The sequence below is a fragment of the Hyperolius riggenbachi genome, chromosome 10, assembly GCF_040937935.1.
Source record: "Hyperolius riggenbachi isolate aHypRig1 chromosome 10, aHypRig1.pri, whole genome shotgun sequence".
NCBI lineage: Eukaryota > Metazoa > Chordata > Amphibia > Anura > Hyperoliidae > Hyperolius > Hyperolius riggenbachi.
In genome coordinates, this window is record NC_090655.1 from 17,999,836 (window position 1) to 18,019,613 (window position 19,778).

At 43.3% G+C, this 19,778-nt stretch overlaps 1 protein-coding gene across 1 annotated transcript in view; it reads left to right on the plus strand.

Moving 5' to 3' along the window:
• MGMT (O-6-methylguanine-DNA methyltransferase) overlaps positions 1-19,778 on the plus strand; it is a 648,626-nt gene that overhangs the window by 15,662 nt on the left and 613,186 nt on the right. Inside the window, exon 2 of the mRNA XM_068255130.1 lies at positions 11,830-11,876. The gene's annotated coding sequence lies outside the window, so the exon portion shown is untranslated. The remainder of the gene's footprint in view (positions 1-11,829; positions 11,877-19,778) is intronic.

The window sequence follows — 19,778 nt, forward strand, 5'->3', positions numbered from 1 at the left end:
GGAGGTTAATACTGGCCACATGGATGGATTTTAATAAACTATTTAAGATAACAGCTTTAAAGACAGGAGTTAAAGTAGTTAACAAGGCTAATGCCAATGAGTTAAAGGAATACTATCGATACCCAAGTGTTCTAAAATGACAGTGTGCAAATAATGTCTAAGTAGCTGTGTAAACATTTTCCTACTTTTCATGTTAAATATCAGAGGCAAAAGCTGTAATTTTTTGATAGTAGGATTTAGCTATATTGGGACAAATCAATTGCAGAAGGGGTGCCTACTTCAATGCACAGCCAGAGTTGCATATCGGACTACAGAAAGCAAATATCAAACATATCAAACTCTGAAAGCAAAAACAGTATGAAAAGCTTTGACAATTAGTTACATTTCCTCTGCTCTCTTAAGGGCCCGTTCACACTGCACGCGTTTCCAGCCGCGTTTTGGAAACGCGTGCAGGTGGCCGATACGCACGACATCAAACATTGCATAGAGTGCAATGTCTGATGTTCACACTGCATGCGTTCCGGACCTGTGCGGTCCGGGAACGCATGCTGCACGCAGATTTTGCTAAAACGCGTGGCTGTCCCATTCACTTTTCAGTGATGGGATCAGCCACGCAACGCACACAAACGCGGATGGCCATGCGTTCGTACGCGTTGCGGTCTGCACGCGTTCCCCACGCATGGCCATCCGCATTTGTGATCTGAACGGGCCCTTAGACAGGTCAGTCAGAAACGTCGGACACAGGAGCTGCAGCTGTTGGGAGCTCTATCTCTTTGTCACACACAGAGCTACGCATAGATTTAACTGATCAAGTGTGAGGGGAATTTCCCCTCTCCTCATGGCTCAGTCAGCCGTCGGTTTTGGCGTCTGTAAAGTTTGAAAGTATTTTAATAACAGTAAACAATGAGGTTTCTACTAAAATGTATACACCAGTACTTAAAGGGATACTGTAGGGGGGTCAGGGGAAAATGAGTTGAACTTACCCGGGGCTTCTAACGGTCCCCCACAGACATCCTGTGCCTGCGCAGCCATTCACTGATGCTCCGGCCCCGCCTCCGGTTCACTTCTGGAATTTCATACTTTAAAGAACTGGAGGCGGGGCCGGAGCATCGGTAAGTGGCTGCGCCAACACAGGATGTCTGCGGGGGACCATTAGAAGCCCCGAATAAGTTCATCTCATTTTCCCCCGACCAATAGGCCAATAGCAGCATAGGGGGCGATATACAGGCAGGGAATGCGAAGAATCACTCGCGTTCCCATGCCTGTCGGCCGGTGATGGCCAGACCGGAAGTGTGCGCCGGTGGGTCCTGGACCATCGGAGCGGAGCTGCGAGGGCACCAATCGGCTGCAGGGGGCTGAGGGAAGTCCCAGGTGAGTAAATCTCATTTTTCTCTCTTGACTTTACGTTCACTTTAACAGCACTTCCCAAACAATTCCTGTGTCAATTGAAAAAAATATGTGAATCGATAGAATTCCTTTAAATGCTGGCTGGAGCATAAAACGCTTGCAGAGGCTTTGACTCTATGGACTATCTTTGATAGGTTGAGAAGTAGTCTGTAGTCTGTGCTGGTCGTAGCAGGGATGTGAAGTTGGTACAAAAATCCTCCGACTCCTCACTTTATGATACCTTCAACTCCGACTCCAGGTACCCAAAATGGCTCCAACTCCGACCCATCGACTCCGACTCCTTAGTCTAATACTTACCAGGGCTGTGGATTTGGTACAAAAATCATCCGGCTCCCAGCTCCTCGGTTTATGAAACCTCTAGCTCCAACTCTGACTCCTGGTACCCAAAATTGCTCCGACAACTCCAACTCCGCAGACCTGTGTCATAGTGTTAGCGTTTCTTAACAAGGGATGAGAGGTGTCCAAGATCATAAAATTACCGGTACGTTAAAAACAAATAAAAAAATAAGTAAATAAAAATGATGGGGGTGGCTTACCTTTCTCTACGACACAATCAATGGAAGAAAACAATTTTACTTATTTGCACCTGGCAATGCGTTTCGTGGGAGCAAGCCCACTTCAACAGGCCAATAAAAGTGCTGTAATTTAAAAGCCAAAAAGCTTGGAGTACCGCTCCTAATTTTTTTTTTTTTTTTTTATTATTATTTTTCTAAGGTGTTCATCACCTAACCTTCTTTCGATTAGTGTTACTTTAGTTTGGTAAATTAGGCAACCATTGTACTTTAGCAGTAGACTAAAAATGACGTTGCTCTAAACGTTTATGTTCTGGTTAAAAGTAAGTAAACCTTAACAAAGTGAGTAACTTTTTTTTACCGCGGTGACCAAACAATCCGTTTTTTTATTGTCTGTGGGAAAGCCTCTGTTGTGTTGTAGATGCGAGCGGAGCGTGGAATGTATGTATAAAATGTTTATTTAGAGGAAGTTATCTTTCCCGGCTCATAACGGAGATATATGGGAGAGGCACTGTATTCAAGTTAGCTGATGTTTTAGAGCAGTTTTTTTAGAACAATTGCTGCTCTTTATGAGGGCTGTTAAACATATTCAAAGTTGCTGCGTCCTGCAGAATTGTGAACCCTGCAGCACAGATCTCTCTTTATTGTGACTTTATAGGTACTTTTACTGGATGCTTCGTACATGGCCAGTTTGTTTGTCAGACACAGTAGTATAAATGGCGGCTTGTTTGTCTGGAATTGTTGCTATTTAGCGCTGTTTATGGTAGGCTAATGTACTGAAGATGCAATACCAATTCCCTTTTATTGTTATGCTGCTGAGCAGGCATATCTCAGCCCTGTTAGACCGGACCTCAAGCCTCGGGAGCAGTTTGTATTTGTACATTTCCTGTACAGAGTAGCGGCGTTCCTGTGATGACATGCTAATGACTACATCTTGCATGCAAATTTTAATATGCACGCCCAACTTATTAGCATCTAATTGACCATCTTTACTCTCTTGGGCTCTGAACTAGGACCCAATAGGACATGGGCCTTAATTCACTAAGCATTGGTGAATGCATTACTGCATTCGGTATTGTTGAAAACAGCTGCTTTCACCAATCACCTTCCCAAATTCCAATCCATTAAACCTATTTCCGGACACTAAAATCAGATTACCAACTAGTGAGGTAAATTACCGACTTGTGCAGTAAATGCCTCAGGAAATGTCACGGTTTAACTTCAACGTTAATGGCAAAGCCGACATACATGCCCCAATCCCAAGAATTGCATGGATTGTAAAGGTGATCAGTGGCTATAACTTAATTTTTTTTTTTCAAAAACATCTTATAGTTTTTGAGAAAATCTAATTTTAAAGTTTCCAATGAAAAAATATTCATGATTGAATCCCGCCAAAACCGGCTGACTTAAAGAGAATCTGTACTGTAAAATTCTTACAATAAAAAGCATACCATTCTATTCATGATGTTCTCCTGGGCCCCTCTGTGCTGTTCCTGCCACTCCCTGCTGCAATCCTGGCTTGTAATTGCCAGTTTTATGCAGTGTTTACAAACTAAAGACAGAGCAAGTGATATGCTGAGAGTAGCTCAGTGTGTGAGTCATACAGAGTGTGCAGGGGGCCTGGAGAGGGGTGTGTATAGCTTCTAGCCAATCACAAGCAGCACAGCACACTCCAGCCTGACTGCCTCAGCCCGGCAGAGGAGAGAAGATTAGATCATATGGTGTACTGGTTAAGGGCTCTGCCTCTGACACAGGAGACCAGGGTTCGAATCTCGGCTCTGCCTGTTCAGTAAGCCAGTAATTCAGTAAGGAGCTCTGTGGGCAAGACTCCCTAACACTGCTACTGCCTACTGAGTGTGCTCTAGTGGCTGCCTCGCAAGCGCTTTGAGTCCGACAGGAGAAAGGCGCTATACAAATACTGCCATTATTATTATTATCATATAACAGAGATAATACATCCACTGTGCAACTAGGAAAGGCTGCAGTAAGACAGAGCACATTAGAACAGCTATAGGAATATATAGGATAGAAGAAATGAGGCTCAAAAATTTGTTAGTCTCTTTAAGCTGTTAATAGCAAAGCCCCCTTACATGATATAAATAACAAATTTGCAGGATATGTTAAGTAGAACATTGGGAACAAGGGGAAAACCAATTTCAAAACGACCTTATAGTTTTTGAGATGATTGATTTAAAAAAAAATTGGTGATCTGTAGCTAAAAAAAAATCCCTCGGCTGTTCTCATATGAACTGTCAGAAAGTTTTGTGTGTGGGCAGGGCAGAAACAAACAGTAATAATCATTACTCTGTGAATAGTGACAGAGAAGTCACTATTTATATGCAAATATATGCAGCTTGAAATTGGACCAATCAGTTTAAACTTGGGTTTATATTGATTGGTCCATTTTCAAGCTACATATACATTGGCATAAACTCAGAGGTTTTTGCATATAGATCATCCCAAATTATTTCAAGCTTGGAATCGGACCAATCAAATGCACTTACGGTACTTCCTGTTATGATTTGTCCCCTTCTAAGCTGCAAACAGTGGAGCTTAAAGCTTGTTTGCAATTTGGAATTATCTTGTAGTTTTACCATTTCAGGACCACAGGCTTTACCCCCCTAAAGACCAGGCCATTTTTTGTCAAATGGGCCACTGTAGGTTTAAGGCCAAGCTGCAAGGCCGCACAACACAGCACTCAAGTGCCCCTTTTCTCCCCACCAACAGAGCTTCCTGCCCCCCCCCCCCCCCCCCCCCTTGTGTATATGCATTTATATATAGCGTCATCAGGGTTGGGTTCAGGACGGGTGGTACATTTCCCCCTTATTTGGACTGGGGTCCCTTTAAATGAGATGTGTACCTGGAAGGGGAGTCCGTAGCTTGCTGCCTTTGTTGTTTTTCCATGGCCAGACTCCCGGAATAGGAGGGAATGGTGGGCCTTCCCATTCCACATAGGTGCACATCTGGTTTTCTATAGAGCTGAAGGGAAGCCCTAACCGATTTGCATGTCAGGAAGCAGCTCACATGCAGTCTGGGTGGAGTTGATGTGGAGGAGCATGTGTGCTGCTGAGCTCCTGAAAAGTCAGTTTGGAGATATTGCTGGAAGCCAAATCCTGCTTTGGCTTAAATGAATTGTATCTGAATAAGCTGGACTATTACTACTGTTATATGGACTACAAAGCTGGAGTAAGCTTACCATTTAGTTTCCAATTTATGCTGGAGAAAAGCTGTTTATATTACAGCTGCAAAATAAATAGACTTTGTGTTTCGTACAACTGTGTACTGGCTGCGATCCCCTAACACACACACACACACACACACACACACACACACACACACACACACACACTTTTTGTTTCTTTTTTTACAATAACCTACTTTTTTTTTTTTTTAAACTAAATTTATACGCGTTGAACCAATAACGCGTAAAAATGTATGTGTTAATGTTCCTGCACCAGCGGGAATACGTAAAAATGTACGCAATACGGCCCCGCCGACCCCCGAGGTCGGCAAAAACTAAACTAGCTGACAGGGGGGACTGGAGCAGCAGTAAGTGACTACAAGGGCACAGGATGGCTGCATGGGGCTGGTAGAGGTCCCAGGTAAGTGAAACTCTTTTTTTTGCCTGATAACTCCTTTAAAGGAGAAAAAATAAGATCTACTTACCTGGTGCTTCCTTCAGCCCCTGGCAGCCGATCTGTCAGTCGCTGCAGCTCCGGTGTCCTGGGGTCCCCTCCTTTGCAGATGCCGACATGGCACCTCGCCGGGTCAGCATCTTCTGCGCCTGTGTAGAATGCTGCTGGCCACATGAGTGGCGCAGCTGTAGAAGACGTCGACCTGGCGAGTGGCGAGGTCGGCATCTGCAACGGAGGAGACATCGGAGCTGCGGCTAGGAACAGATCGGCTGCCAGAGGCTGGAGGATGTCCCGGGTAAGTAGATCTTGTTTTTTGTTTTTCCTTGCATCTGTCCTTTTAAAAGGAAATAAATATGGCAGCCTCCATATCAGTCTTGCTTCAGTTGTCCTTGTAATGAAGTAGCCAGCCATTGCTGCTTTGGGTAAAAAAAAAGGGATCAGCCCTAGTAAGTGTCATTCTGGCTCTTTCTCTCTTTGGAATTTACACCAGAGATCCACTTTAAGTTATGGTGAAGGCTGAACTTTGGTCTCTGGGATGGGGAGGCGCATTTGTATCTACAGCCATCCTCACTGTTCAGTTCAGCCTCAGTATGCTAAATACGGCCGTCTCCATGCAGAGCTCCCTTTGAAAGGGTTATTTTGCATTCACACGGAAATGTTGATAAACTAATGGGGTATGAAATGTGGGCACTTTATTATTATCTGCATGCAGCCCCTGGAGGGATGAAGCAAGCATAATGTGAACAAAAATCTCTTGTCATTTCACAGGTAACAGAGAGGAGCCCCCCCTTACCTTCATGTACTGACATTGAAATGCATCGCACGGCTTCTTTCAAAGGGGTTTTGTAGTTCTGAAGTTGGAAAATGCTCTACAAACGCACTGGAACGATTCATAAATACTGCCGTGCAGAGCTATAGAGGCAATACCCACTGCCAATCAGTTCTTGGCTCCGCTTTGTTTCTTCTAAGAGATGGTCAATGAGATATTTATTATCAGGGGTGTAACGGGAAATCACCAGGCCCCCCTGCAAAACTTTAGATAGAGGCCCCCCCCCCCCCCCCCAGCTGTCATCGCTGGAGGGGAGAGCACAGATAGTAGCCGGAGGTGAGGGAGGGAGGAGTCTGGCTCCCCCTCCCCAAGGCTGTGTTGGTGCATGCTTCTTCCCCTTCCTGCGCTGCGCCCCCTCCTTCCCCTAGAAATGGTCCTGGAAGTCCCCAGAGCCAGGGCCCACGCTCAGGCTTCTCCCCCTGAGGGCCCTCCTGCGGCTGCATCCCTTGCAGGGGCTATTCTTACACCCCTGCTTATTATTCTGCCTTGCATGCTAATTTAAAGTGGTATAAACTCTGACTTGAAGAGGAAGTCCAGTGAAAATAATGTAATAAAGAAGTGCTTCATTTTTACAATAATTATGTATAAATTATTCTGTGTTTGCCCATTGTAAAATCTTTTAAATCCCTGATTTACATTCTGAGATTTATCATATACTGACATTGTTACTTTTTTGGGCAATTGGAAACAGCTGTAAACCGCTATTTCCCAGAATGCAACAAATATCACAGACAGGAAACTGCCAGGACCATGGTCCTCAGAGTTTCTTGTGGGAGAGGTTTCACCCTAATATCAGCCATACAGCGCCCCCTGATGGTCAGTTTGTGAAAAGGAATAGATTTCTCATGGGAAAGGGAGTATCAGCTACTGATTGGGATGAAATTCAATTCTTGGTCACGGTTTCTCTTTAACATTCAGTTAACCCAGGCGTTCTATTAAGATCACCAGGGTGGCTGCACAGCGGTATTTTTTTTTAATCCTGTAGCTAGCCTAGCGCTAGCTACATTATTCCCTCCTCCCTTCTGAATCCCTCCCACCCTTCCGAACGCCGCCGGCGATCAAACCCATCAGGAAATCCCGTTCTGAACGGGATTTCCTTTAGGGCTTTCCCAGAACGGAATAACGTCATCATCGTGACATCAGAGGGATTCCTGATCCACCCCATAGCGCAGCCTGGTGCTGATTGGCCAGTCTGCAGGAGGGCCCCTCTTTCGCGGTGGGTTGCGGCGAACAAGGTCCCGAAGTACAGTTTATCTGCTCTGAAAGCTGCCATTGCATTTTATTGCATAGCTGCTGTATTAATATATTAAAATCCATCCAGTGATCACTTCCCAGCTGCATGCATACTAGAAGCAGAGAGAAGCCAAGAAGTTTCAGCACTTTGCTAATGTTCACTAAATGTAGTTGACAAAGGAATGTAAACAAAAGGAATTGTCACCTCTTCAAATGGAGCCAGACGTTATATTTATATATTAAAATCTATCTAGTTTTCACTTCTCAGCTGTCTGCTTCTTAGTTAAGTAAAGCTCAGTTTTGGCAGTTTGCTAAGGTTTACTAAACCTATCTGACAAAGAAATGTAAACAACATATAATGTTATTAATGCTTTGGATGCAGCCAGAAGCTGCCCACTGAAGCAAGCAGCTTTCCACTGAAGAACAAAGTGCTGTGTTTAACTGTTTGAATGCTGTTCTGCTAATTTTTTTTGTGGCAGTAGATCTTATGCTGTAATTTTTTAGAACAAAGAAGAAATGCTGAGTTTCGTACCACTTTAATGCAGATTGGCCTAATTTCAAGCTGCATACAAATTGCACTAAATTTGCATGCAAGCAGGTAAATCTTAGCATCTCAATGACCGTCTTTAGTGATCATTTAGTTGTGATTGTTCAGTAGGCCTTTCCATTCAATACAATGAATGCATCTATACAATCTATAAGCCTAGGTGGAATTAATTAATTGTTTGTTTCACTTTCAGTTAAGTGTGATCAGTTTATCAAAAAGGAGTAGAAGGAAGCAGAGGAATAACAGGACAAAAAACCCCCAAAAGAAATAAAAAAACAAAAAAGACTTGGTAAATAAGTTGAATCTTCTGACTACCCTTGTGGCGACCGATACCACATGTGAGGGAGGAAGTTAGTTGTCTGATCCCACTGGTGTTCTGGATGAGTTGGTTGCACTGCCAAAAATGGCATGTAGAAAAAACTGTGCAAAATTATCATATTTGGTATTAAAATGAAGCCGTAGGTAAAGCATCTTAATTGTTAATCAGGAATTCAAGTGGTTAACTTGACTCTTAATCAGCATGACAACAATTATCTATCTATCTATCTATCTATCTATCTATCGTAATTTGGCATTAGGAGGGAGGTTAGTGTTAGGCATGAGAAGGGGTGTTGGGCATTAGGAAAGAGAGTGGGTAGTGTGAGGCATTAGGAGGGAGGTTAATGTTAGGCATTATTAGGGAGGTTAGTGGTAGGCATTAGGAGGGAGGTTAGTGTTAGGCGTTAGGAGGGAGGTTAGTGTTAGGCAATAGGAGGGAGGTTAGTGTTAGGCATTAGGAGGGAGGTTAGTGTTAGGCATTAGGAGGGAGGTTAGTGTTAGGCATTAGGAGGGAGGTTAGTGTTAGGCATTAGGAGGGAGGTTAGTGTTAGGCATTAGGAGGGAGGTTAGTGTTAGGCATTAGGAGGGAGGTTAGTGTTAGGCGTTATGAGGGAGGTTAGTATTAGCAATTAGGAGGGAGGTTAGTGTAAAGGTGCGTACACACATGCGACTATAGTCGTTTGTAACGATCGTTCCCCGATCTTTACCAACGACGATCGTTACAAAAAACGAACTAACGACTATTAAGGCAAACGACGAACGAGGCAAATCGCTACAAAACAAAGTTCTGTCTTGGCGGATTTTTACCACCGACGATCGTTAGCAAAAGTGGTACATCGTTGGAAACGATCGTTCGTACCAGGCTGGACATGCATATTTCACTTTTTCTCCAAGGAACTTTACAATTTTATGCGCAGGCGCATTAAGTGCTTTTACGTGGTGTAACGTTCGTTCTGACGATGTGATCGTTACACACTTTTTACAACTAACTTTACTTCGGTCGTTCTTTCGTCAATTAAAAGTTCGTTCGTCGTCCTCAACGAACGATCGTTGTCGCATGTGTGTACGTAGCATTAGGCGTTATGAGGGAGGTTAGTGTTAGGCATTAGGAGGGAGCTTAGTGTTAGGCATTAGGAGGGAGGTTAGTGTTACGCTTTAGGAGGGGGTTAGTGTTAGGCATTAGGAGGGAGGTTAGTGTTAGGCATTAGGAGGGAGGTTAGTGTTAGGCATTAGGAGGGAGGTTAGTGTTAGGCATTAGGAGGGAGGTTAGTGTTAGGCATTAGGAGGGAGGTTAGTGTTAGGCGTTAGGAGGGAGGTTAGTGTTAGGCGTTAGGAGGGAGGTTAGTGTTAGGCGTTACGAGGGAGGTTAGTGTTAGGCATTAGGAGGGAGCTTAGTGTTAGGCATTAGGAGGGAGCTTAGTGTTAGGCATTAGGAGGGAGGTTAGTGTTACGCTTTAGGAGGGGCTTAGTGTTAGGCATTAGGAGGGAGGTTAGTGTTAGGCATTAGGAGGGAGGTTAGTGTTAGGCATTAGGAGGGAGGTTAGTGTTGGGCATTAGGAGGGCGGTTAGTGTTAGGCATTAGGAGGGAGGTTAGTGTTGGGCATTAGGAGGGAGGTTAGTGTTGGGCATTAGGAGGGGGGTTAGTGTTGGGCATTAGGAGGGGGGTTAGTGTTAGGCATTAGGAGGGAGGTTAGTGTTAGGCATTAGGAGGGAGGTTAGTGTTAGGCATTAGGAGGGAGGTTAGTGTTAGGCATTAGGAGGGAGGTTAGTGTTAGGCATTAGGAGGGAGGTTAGTGTTAGGCATTAGGAGGGAGGTTAGTGTTAGGCATTAGGAGGGAGGTTAGTGTTAGGCATTAGGAGGGAGGTTAGTGTTGGGCATTAGGAGGGAGCTTAGTGTTGGGCATTAGGAGGGAGGTTAGTGTTAGGCGTTACGAGGGAGGTTAGTGTTAGGCGTTACGAGGGAGGTTAGTGTTAGGCGTTACGAGGGAGGTTAGTGTTAGGCGTTAGGAGGGAGCTTAGTGTTAGGCGTTAGGAGGGAGCTTAGTGTTAGGCGTTAGGAGGGAGGTTAGTGTTAGGCGTTAGGAGGGAGGTTAGTGTTAGGCGTTAGGAGGGAGGTTAGTGTTAGGCATTAGGAGGGAGGTTAGTGTTAGGCATTAGGAGGGAGGTTAGTGTTGGGCATTAGGAGGGAGGTTAGTGTTGGGCATTAGGAGGGAGGTTAGTGTTAGGCATTAGGAGGGAGGTTAGTGTTAGGCATTAGGAGGGAGGTTAGTGTTAGGCATTAGGAGGGAGGTTAGTGTTAGGCATTAGGAGGGAGGTTAGTGTTAGGCATTAGGAGGGAGGTTAGTGTTAGGCATTAGGAGGGAGGTTAGTGTTAGGCATTAGGAGGGAGGTTAGTGTTAGGCATTAGGAGGGAGGTTAGTGTTAGGCATTAGGAGGGAGGTTAGTGTTGGGCATTAGGAGGGAGGTTAGTGTTGGGCATTAGGAGGGAGGTTAGTGTTGGGCATTAGGAGGGAGGTTAGTGTTGGGCATTAGGAGGGAGGTTAGTGTTGGGCATTAGGAGGGAGGTTAGTGTTGGGCATTAGGAGGGGTGTTAGCAGTGTTAGCATTAGGCATGGGGGGGGGGGGGGTAGTGTTAGGCATTAGGAGGGAGAACTAGTGTTAGAATACAGAAATGCACAATTCAATAGTAAAATATCGACATTTCTACATTGAGCAGGTGGCGCCATAATACCTACTTACATTTGCCATACTGACTTTAACATTTAAAATGAAAGCTAACTCCCTTGGCATATTTTCTGAAAACTTTGAAGAGAAACCAGTCGAGATTTGATCACGCCGCATCCTTTCTCCTTTAAGAAGCGGAAAGGCCTTTTCGCACAGAGGTTTATTTATATCTCCCGTGCTAATGCCTTGCGTCGTCTGTTTACTTATACGTGTAATATATATATATTTGCGGGCCGCGTTCCATCTTACAGAAGATCCTTATCCGGCGGGTCAGAGTCCTGCAGACTTTGTGATGAAAGCTGATTTCAGCAAGCCTCATCTGTTGATTATGATTCATTACAGATGATGGACGACCCGCTGAACTTTTAAATTCCTGTTTTGCTGAAGGAAAAGAATGGAGTGAGAGGACCTGTCCCCCTCTCGATATTACCTGATCTGATGGCCAAAGCCTAATCACCAGCGTACAGCGCGCATCGCTTTGTGTACATAAGAATGATAACATTGACATGTTCTGTATATGACATTTCTGCTATAGCCGCCTTATCTACAGCTCACAGCATTCATATTTTTTCACAATATGTATTTTTATATATATGATTTTTTTTCCCCCCCTTTCTTTTGTAGAGGGAAGTTCATCCGAAGACTGTTTGCTATCAAGACCTTTAAAGAAAGTAAGTTGCTGGGAAAATGACTGCGCTTTCAGATGCGCCGCGAAACGCTTTACCGTAGTCGCATAACAAGATTTGGTATTCCCCGGAGACCTGCGGTTTGGTGTTAAGAATCCTCTTGACATGATTGATGCTGCTGCGTACATCTCACTAACTCTGACTTGGCTGGTAACAGGCATCACTCAGCTTCATTTTTTTTTTTTCTCACACCACTGATTTACTTTCAGTTGTTTTTAAAGCGTACCTAAACTCAGATCGTCCTCTCTGCTTTAAAAGATACACAGCAGCAATAATAACCTTAAAAGATAAACAGCAGCATAATAACCTTTTAAACAAAAAAAATATTTCTTAATTACAGCTTATACATATCCAGCTATAAATCTGCAGTGTCTACTTCCTGCTTTCATGGAAGCAGGCATAGGGTTAACATCCTGTTTTCAAATGAGCTTCTCTGCCATCTCTGCTATGGCAGTCATATGACACGGGGAGAGACCAAATTACATCTTGTGATTAGGCACAGATGAGAGGGGATTAGACAGGCTAAACTCTCTAAATACATACAGGGTGCGTTTCTCTGTTTTCCTTCAGTCCTGTGCAAGAGTTCAGGTACATTTGGACCACTACATTAGAATCTCATTATAGTAAACTCTGTCCTCAGGTTCCAGCAACTGCGTCTGTATAAATTTACATTATTTGACTGATTCTGATATAGTAAACTTCTAATATAGTAAACTACTTTTTCCTGGTACCTTGGAGTTCACTGTAAAGATATTCTACTGTATCACGAAAAAATGTAAAATGCATGTAAACACGTACAAATAAGAAGTACATTTCTTCCAGAGTAAAATTAGCCATAAATTACTTTTCTCCTATGTTGCTGTCACATTACCAACAGGTTTTGGGCTAGTCCATGGGCTTGATTCACAAAGCCGTGCTAACTGTTTAGCACGGGCGTGCTAAACAGTTAGCACGTGAATTGCCGTTCGCTGACCGTTGCGCGCGCAAAAGTCCACGAACGGCACTTCACGTGCTAACTGCTTAGCACGCCCGTGCTAAACAGTTAGCACGGCTTTGTGAATCAAGCCCCATCTCTTCATGGGGGATGCTCAGCACGGCCGGTGTTCTTTGTATAAATCCTTTTCTGGGAGTGTCTTTACAAAGATACTGCCCAGCCTCCCTGCCGGCTTCACACTTTTTTGGCAGTTGAACCGAGCAACCGCATTCGCAAAGTGCTTTTGAAAATAATGAAACCCCCAGCCTTCCCCTGTGAGAATAGGGACTACTCCAAAACCTGCTGGTTCTGTCAGATTTCTAATACCTACTGTAAGTGACAGCAACATAGGAGAAAAGTAAGTTATGGCTCATTTTACTCTGGAAGAAACTTACTTCTGATTTAAATGTTTACATGTATTTTACATTTTACGATTTTTGTGTTAGAGGTCCTTTAGAGGGGCACTATTTTGAAAAACTATTATTTTAAAGGACCACTGTCGCAAAAAAAAAAAAAGAGATCTAAAAACTGCTGTTCACAAACGCTGTCCATCTAATCTGACTGAGGTGGAGCTGTTTTGCAAAGAAGAATGGGCAAGGATTTCAGTCTCTAGATGTGCAAAGCTGGTAGAGACATACCCTAAAAGACTGGCAGCTGTAATTGCAGCAAAAGGTGGTTCTACAAAGTATTGACTCAGGGGGCTGAATAATTACGCACACCCCACTTTGCAGTTATTGATTTGTAAAAATTGTTTGGAATCATGTATGATTTTCATTCCACTTCTCACATGTACACCACTTTGTATTGGTCTTTCACGTGGAACTCCAATAAAATTGATGAACGTTTGTGGCAGTAATGTGACAAAATGTGGAAAACTTCAAGGGGGCCTAATACTTTTGCAACCCACTGTGTGTATGATTATATATATATATATATATATATATATATATATATATATATATATATATATATATATATATATATATATATATATATATATATATTATAATGTGCCTTCATGATTACTTAACGCACAGTAGGTAGATATAGACCAGAGGACACTATATTGATGTACCATCATGATGGTGTTAGTCCAACTCCAATGACATGCATCATAAAAAACATGCTAAATTAAAATCCTCATTTAGCTCCTTTGGGGCAGTGGTTTCCAGTCGAAATATCCACTGGGATTTGATCTGAGTGAGTTTTTGATCGAAGTTACCCCCTCTGAAATCTCTCTTTCACGATGTGGCGGGCGATGGGTGTATTTCGTTTGTGTTTGATATCACCCACATGTTCAAGAACACAATCTTTCAGTTGTCGTGTGGTCTTCCCCACATACCATAAGTTACATGGGCATTTAGCTCCAGATACCATTCCTTTTGTGTCAAAATTAATAAATTGTGACACAAGTGAGAACGCCTATACATGATCATCTGAATTCTGATGAGAGATAAGCACTAAATACGTTGAAAAAGAATCACCATCTTATAATAAAACCTGCTGATAAGGGGGGTAATGTTGTGGTTATGGACAGGTACATGTATGAGCAGATGTGCCTTAGGATTCTCAGAAATGAGAGCCAATATGCAGTTATTCAAAATAATCCTACAACATCACGTTGTGAGAACCTTTATTAAAAGATGCAGTATATGGGGGCTGTTTGGATGTCACGGATTATACACGGTTGGAGGGTTCTACTAAATTTCCGAGGCTTGCTGTCTTTTATGCTTTGCCTAAGATACACAATGAAACCTTCCCACCCCCGGGCATACGGATTGTGTCCGGATGTGGGAATTTGATGAAACCAGTAAATACGTGGATGGTTTTCTGAGACCTTTTGTGGAGGCTTTGACCTCTTCTCTAAGAGTTACTAAAGACTTACTCACCAAACTTAAATATATTGAGGTGGCACTCACTACACTGGTAGCCAGCCTGGATGTAGAGTCCCTCTATAGTAATATTGAACACAATTTGGGAATTGCAGCAGTAAAATATTTTTTGAGAACTAGAGGCTAACATCTTGAATCCCACAACCAACTGCTCATTACTCTACTTGAATGTATCCTTACACATAATGTGTTTTTGTTTGGGGGGCGGTTCTACCACCAGCTCAGGGGCAGTGCGATGGGGACGGCTTGCGCTCCCTCATATGCCAATCTGTTCCTGGGCTCGTGGAAGGACTGTCATGTCTTCTCTGAGGACTTGTCCTTTTTTACATCTCATGTCCTATACTGGGGAAGGTTCATAGATGACGTGATTATTCTATGGGACGGTCCCAGACAATTATGCGTGGATTTTGTGGAGATTCTTAACTCTAATCAGATCGGTATGCATTTTACCTATGACGTTAAGACAGATATTAGCACATTCGCATAATTTTTATAATATTGGGATGTATGTATTTGGTTTGGTCCCCCTCCTCTCCCCCCCCCCCCACACACACACACAAAGGACCATCATGTGACACCCCATCCCCCTGCAATTTGCTCCTTTACCTATATAATTGATATTTAATAGATGATACATAAGACATAAGACAGAGATCTTATTACTGAAATTGTTGATCTAGTTCTCCCTTTTCATCCTCATTTACAAAATGATAAGAGTTACTGCCTTGCTCTTCTATAGATGTATTCTTTATATCACACGTAACTGTGCCTATTACAGTCTCCATGGCTTCTCTAGGTTGACATGGCATATAGACTAGCAGAGCTGGCACTACCCATCCCCATGGAAGCTAAAAAGCAGTCATCCGCTGGCTTCCAATCCTCGGTATGCTTCACTGTCCTGGTACACACAAACTACTTCGGAAACCACATGAATGTGTGAGCCCACGTGTAGGAGTGGATATTTTGCAGTTCATGCAATTACTGGAGGCGGGGTAGTTTTGGGGGGAGGGGTGTGTGACAGTAGGGCTCACATATGACTTGATATGCTAGGGTCACAATATCTGCACTTACTGTGTTGGTGGAATAATAACTGCACTTGCTGAGTTGGGGGGGGGGGGGGGGTATACTATCTGGACATGCTGAGACATGAGGCTGCACTTGTTAGTAGGCGCTGTGTGCAATACCTAGGTTCAATGTAATGCTTTTCTACATCATTTTATGTATACTTCAGCCCCCCAGCAGTCTGAAGTATTTTGACCCAGCTCTTGACCAAAAAAGTTTGTGGAACCCTGGTCTATTCTATAAAGCAGAGTACCCCCATCAGATAAAAATCTTTGCAAGATGCTGTACACATGCAAAAGATAGATCAGTTCTTGCAAAATTCATGCATTGGCTATCATTCATGAAAGTGCTGTCGGTAAAGTAAATCCGTGCGGGGAAACACTGCTGACGGTATTTCAGCCTTCTGGGTGGTCATTCATAAAAATGTTGCCTGTTGCGGTAGGAGTGCGGAGATATCCCGCTGTAGGCTGTCGGTAGGCATGCGGAAACAGGAGAAGCTGGCCGAGTCCCTCCGTGCGGTGTTCTCTCTGCTGCTGCTTGGGAGGTCTGTCCCATTCACTTACATGTACTCCACATGCTTATCACTACATCCAGGGGAGCGGTAATCCCCATCCGCATACCGCTTGCATAAAATTTTATGAATTTACATTTTGTTACTTTTCCGCAAGGAATCACCGCACAATGCGGTAATGTATCGCTCTGCTTGGAAATGTTACCTTTGCATGCGTAAACAGCCTTTATGAATACACACTTTGCTCAGTGCTCGGTAAAGTCGGCTGTTTTCAGCATTTCCGCATGCGGGAATGCTTTATGAATGATAGCTATAGTCATTGATATCTGCAGATCCTCATACACACCTTGTTTAACTGACATTCATCTGCAGATCAGACAATCATCTGCAGATCTGAAAATCCATCCTGGTGGATCTGATCTGCAGATGAATATTTATTTAACAAGATGTGTATGAGATCTGCAGATATCATAGACTGTGAATGAATGCATTTTGCAGGAACGGATCTTTCTTTTGCATGTGTACAGCATCTTGCAAATATGTTTTCATTATTTTGCAGGAACTGATCATTTGCGCGTGTGTGTACGGGCATCTTTGTGTGCAGCATCTTGCAAAGATTTTTATCTGATGGGGAGTTCAGCTCAGTAGAATAGTCTTTGTAGAGTGTGGCTCTCATACTACATGGAAGGGGGTAAAATTGGTCTGTGATCTTGCATTTTCCAAAGACTTTTATCTCAAGTGTGTACTTAGCTTTAGCCTAGGCTGTTTAGCTATATGTAAATCTGGGAGACCAGTTCTATTTTGTACAGGCTTCAGAACTCTCAATAAAGAACATTCTGCAGTGATGCAGCTGACAGACTGGAGATGTCGCTACTTGTGATGAATGTCAAAATGTAAATCGGGGTAAGGAAATATTTTACAATGGGCAATCACTGAATAAATACATTTATGTAAAAAAAATTGTAAAAAAAACAGTTGTATTCACTGTTTTCACTATGGTTTGTCTCTAAGTATGAATTACAGTAACCTTACATGTCTAAACATGGGGGCTTTTACTTTTACCTCCAGGTCTGCTTTTAAAGCAAACTTGAACTGAAAATTAAGTTCTTTACGACTGCTCTACGCCAACTGGCATGGATACGGCGGCTGCCCCAGAACTGCTCAAGGCCAATTGGCATGAAGTCCTGGGGCGGGGTTTTGCAGGTCATCGCGCTCGCATTGTGCGCAATCATTTCTGCTTGAATGGCGGAGCTCTGCTATGTCATCAGTCTCCTATCGTCACTTGCCACTAGGAGACTGTTAAATGGTGAAACCGCTGTCTATTTACATTGTACAGTGCTGCGATCTATGGCAGCACTGTACTTGGGACAACCATGTGAAAAATCCACGGGGGGAGGGGGGGCCAAGGGGGGGGGGGGGCTTTGGTGTGGCTTAAAGCCTGTGGTCCTTAAAGAGAACCCGAGGTGTGTTTAAAGAATGTTATCTGCATACAGAGGCTGGATCTGCCTATACAGCCCAGCCTCTGTTGCTATCCCAAACCCCACTAAGGTCCCCCTACACTCTGCAATCCCTCATAAATCACAGCCGTACTGTGAGGCTGTGTTTACATCTGTAGTGTCAATCTCAGCTGCTCCCCCGCCTCCTGCATAGCTCCGGTTCCTGCCCCCGTCCCTTCCCTCCAATCAGCAGGGAGGGAAGGGATGCAGGCGGGGACTGGAATTCTGCAGGAGGCAGGGAGAGCAGCAGACTGACACTATAGAGATAAACACAGCCAGCTCTGACAAGCTGTTTGTCAGCAGCGTGGCTGTGATTTATGAGGGATTGCAGAGTGCAGGGGGACCTTAGGGGGGTTTGGGATAGCAACAGAGGCTGGGTTGTATAGGCAAATCCAGCCTCTGTATGCAGATAACATTCTTCAAACCCACCTCGGGTTCTCTTTAAGTGATTAAGTGAAAATAAACATACACTTGTCATGCTTGACTCCCGTGTAGTCTACTCGTCAATCTCTTTTTCTCCTCTTCCGGATCCTGTTTGTCCACTGTGATCAATGGAATTCTCCGTCCTCCATTTTAAAAATGACCATTACCCCATAACCACTTCCTGGTCAGCACACTGTTAAACTGTAATATCGGCCACTTGAGCCATAGGAAACATGGACATTACCTTGCTCATCAGTTGTCCTTTCAGTTATAACTGACAGCAACTGATATACAACTGACAGAAACTGAGATATTTCAGTTCTGACAAAATCTTGTTAGAACTGGAAGGAAGCATTGTAAGAAGAAAGTGTTGAGCTTCTGGGAGGAACTGAGGGTGAGGTAAGTATGTAGTATTTGCAGGTTCATCATGTGTGTGTGTTTCAAATAATTTTGCTCAGTTCGGGTTCACTTTAAGTGGCACAGACCTTCTGAAATTGGCTCATTTTGTGTGTTTTCCTCGGGAGTTATAACTATTATGGGTTTGAACCTTCCTCCCTATTTATGCAGAGTAAAGTTGATGTTATTTGTTTGTCATTTGGACAGTGTTGAAAGTTCAGATAGCAGTCAATATTTATGTAGCCACCTGAGAGAAGCTTCTCGGGAGAGATTATAACTTTAAATTGAGATAAAATATTCTTCAGATTCACAGTTACTTATCACAGGTGACAGAGAGTGGGAAACATAATTTTGTTGTGTGGTTATTAATACCACCGCTCCAGGGACCAGGCATTTTAGTAAACATAAATTTGAACAGGTAACCACATCAGTGCTGATAACCTCTTGAGCTTTCGTATATTAAATTGTTTTTAATATATGGTGGACTTTACGTAAGATAATTCCCAACAGGAATCACTGCCAAATTGCTTTAAGTATGTCAATTTTTTTTTTCCATTTTTCTGTCGGGAGAATTTCAATCTCGTAATTCCATTAAACATAACTTTGTGTCATTGTCATTGGTTTATTTTGCTGTATAGGTGGAAATGTTTTTCATATGTGTTCAATTTTTACATAACTGTTATACAGTAGAATCCCTTTATAGTAAACTCCAAGTCACCGGGCCAAACAAGTTTACTGTATTAGAAATCGTCAAGCATGTAAAGTATACCGTAGTACTGTATGTTACTTCAGTCAATAATTGGGAATTGTTTTCAGTTCTTTGGCAAGCAAGCACAGACAGTGTCAGTGATGCGTTGTAGGAGATCCTAGTACTTACTCCATTCTGAATAATGACAAATTCCTTCTGTTTTAAAGAGACTCTGTTACAAAATGTTCAGCCTTATTTCTTCTATCCAATAAGTTCCTACCTGTTCTAATGCAGTCTGTCTTACTGCAGCCTTTCCTAGTTGCACAGTGGCTGTATTATCTCTGTTATATTATCTAATCTTCTTTCCTCTGACGGCTTTGTCGGGCTCAGGCACTCAGGCAGGAATGTGCTGCTCTGCTGTGATAGGATAGAAGCTATACACACCC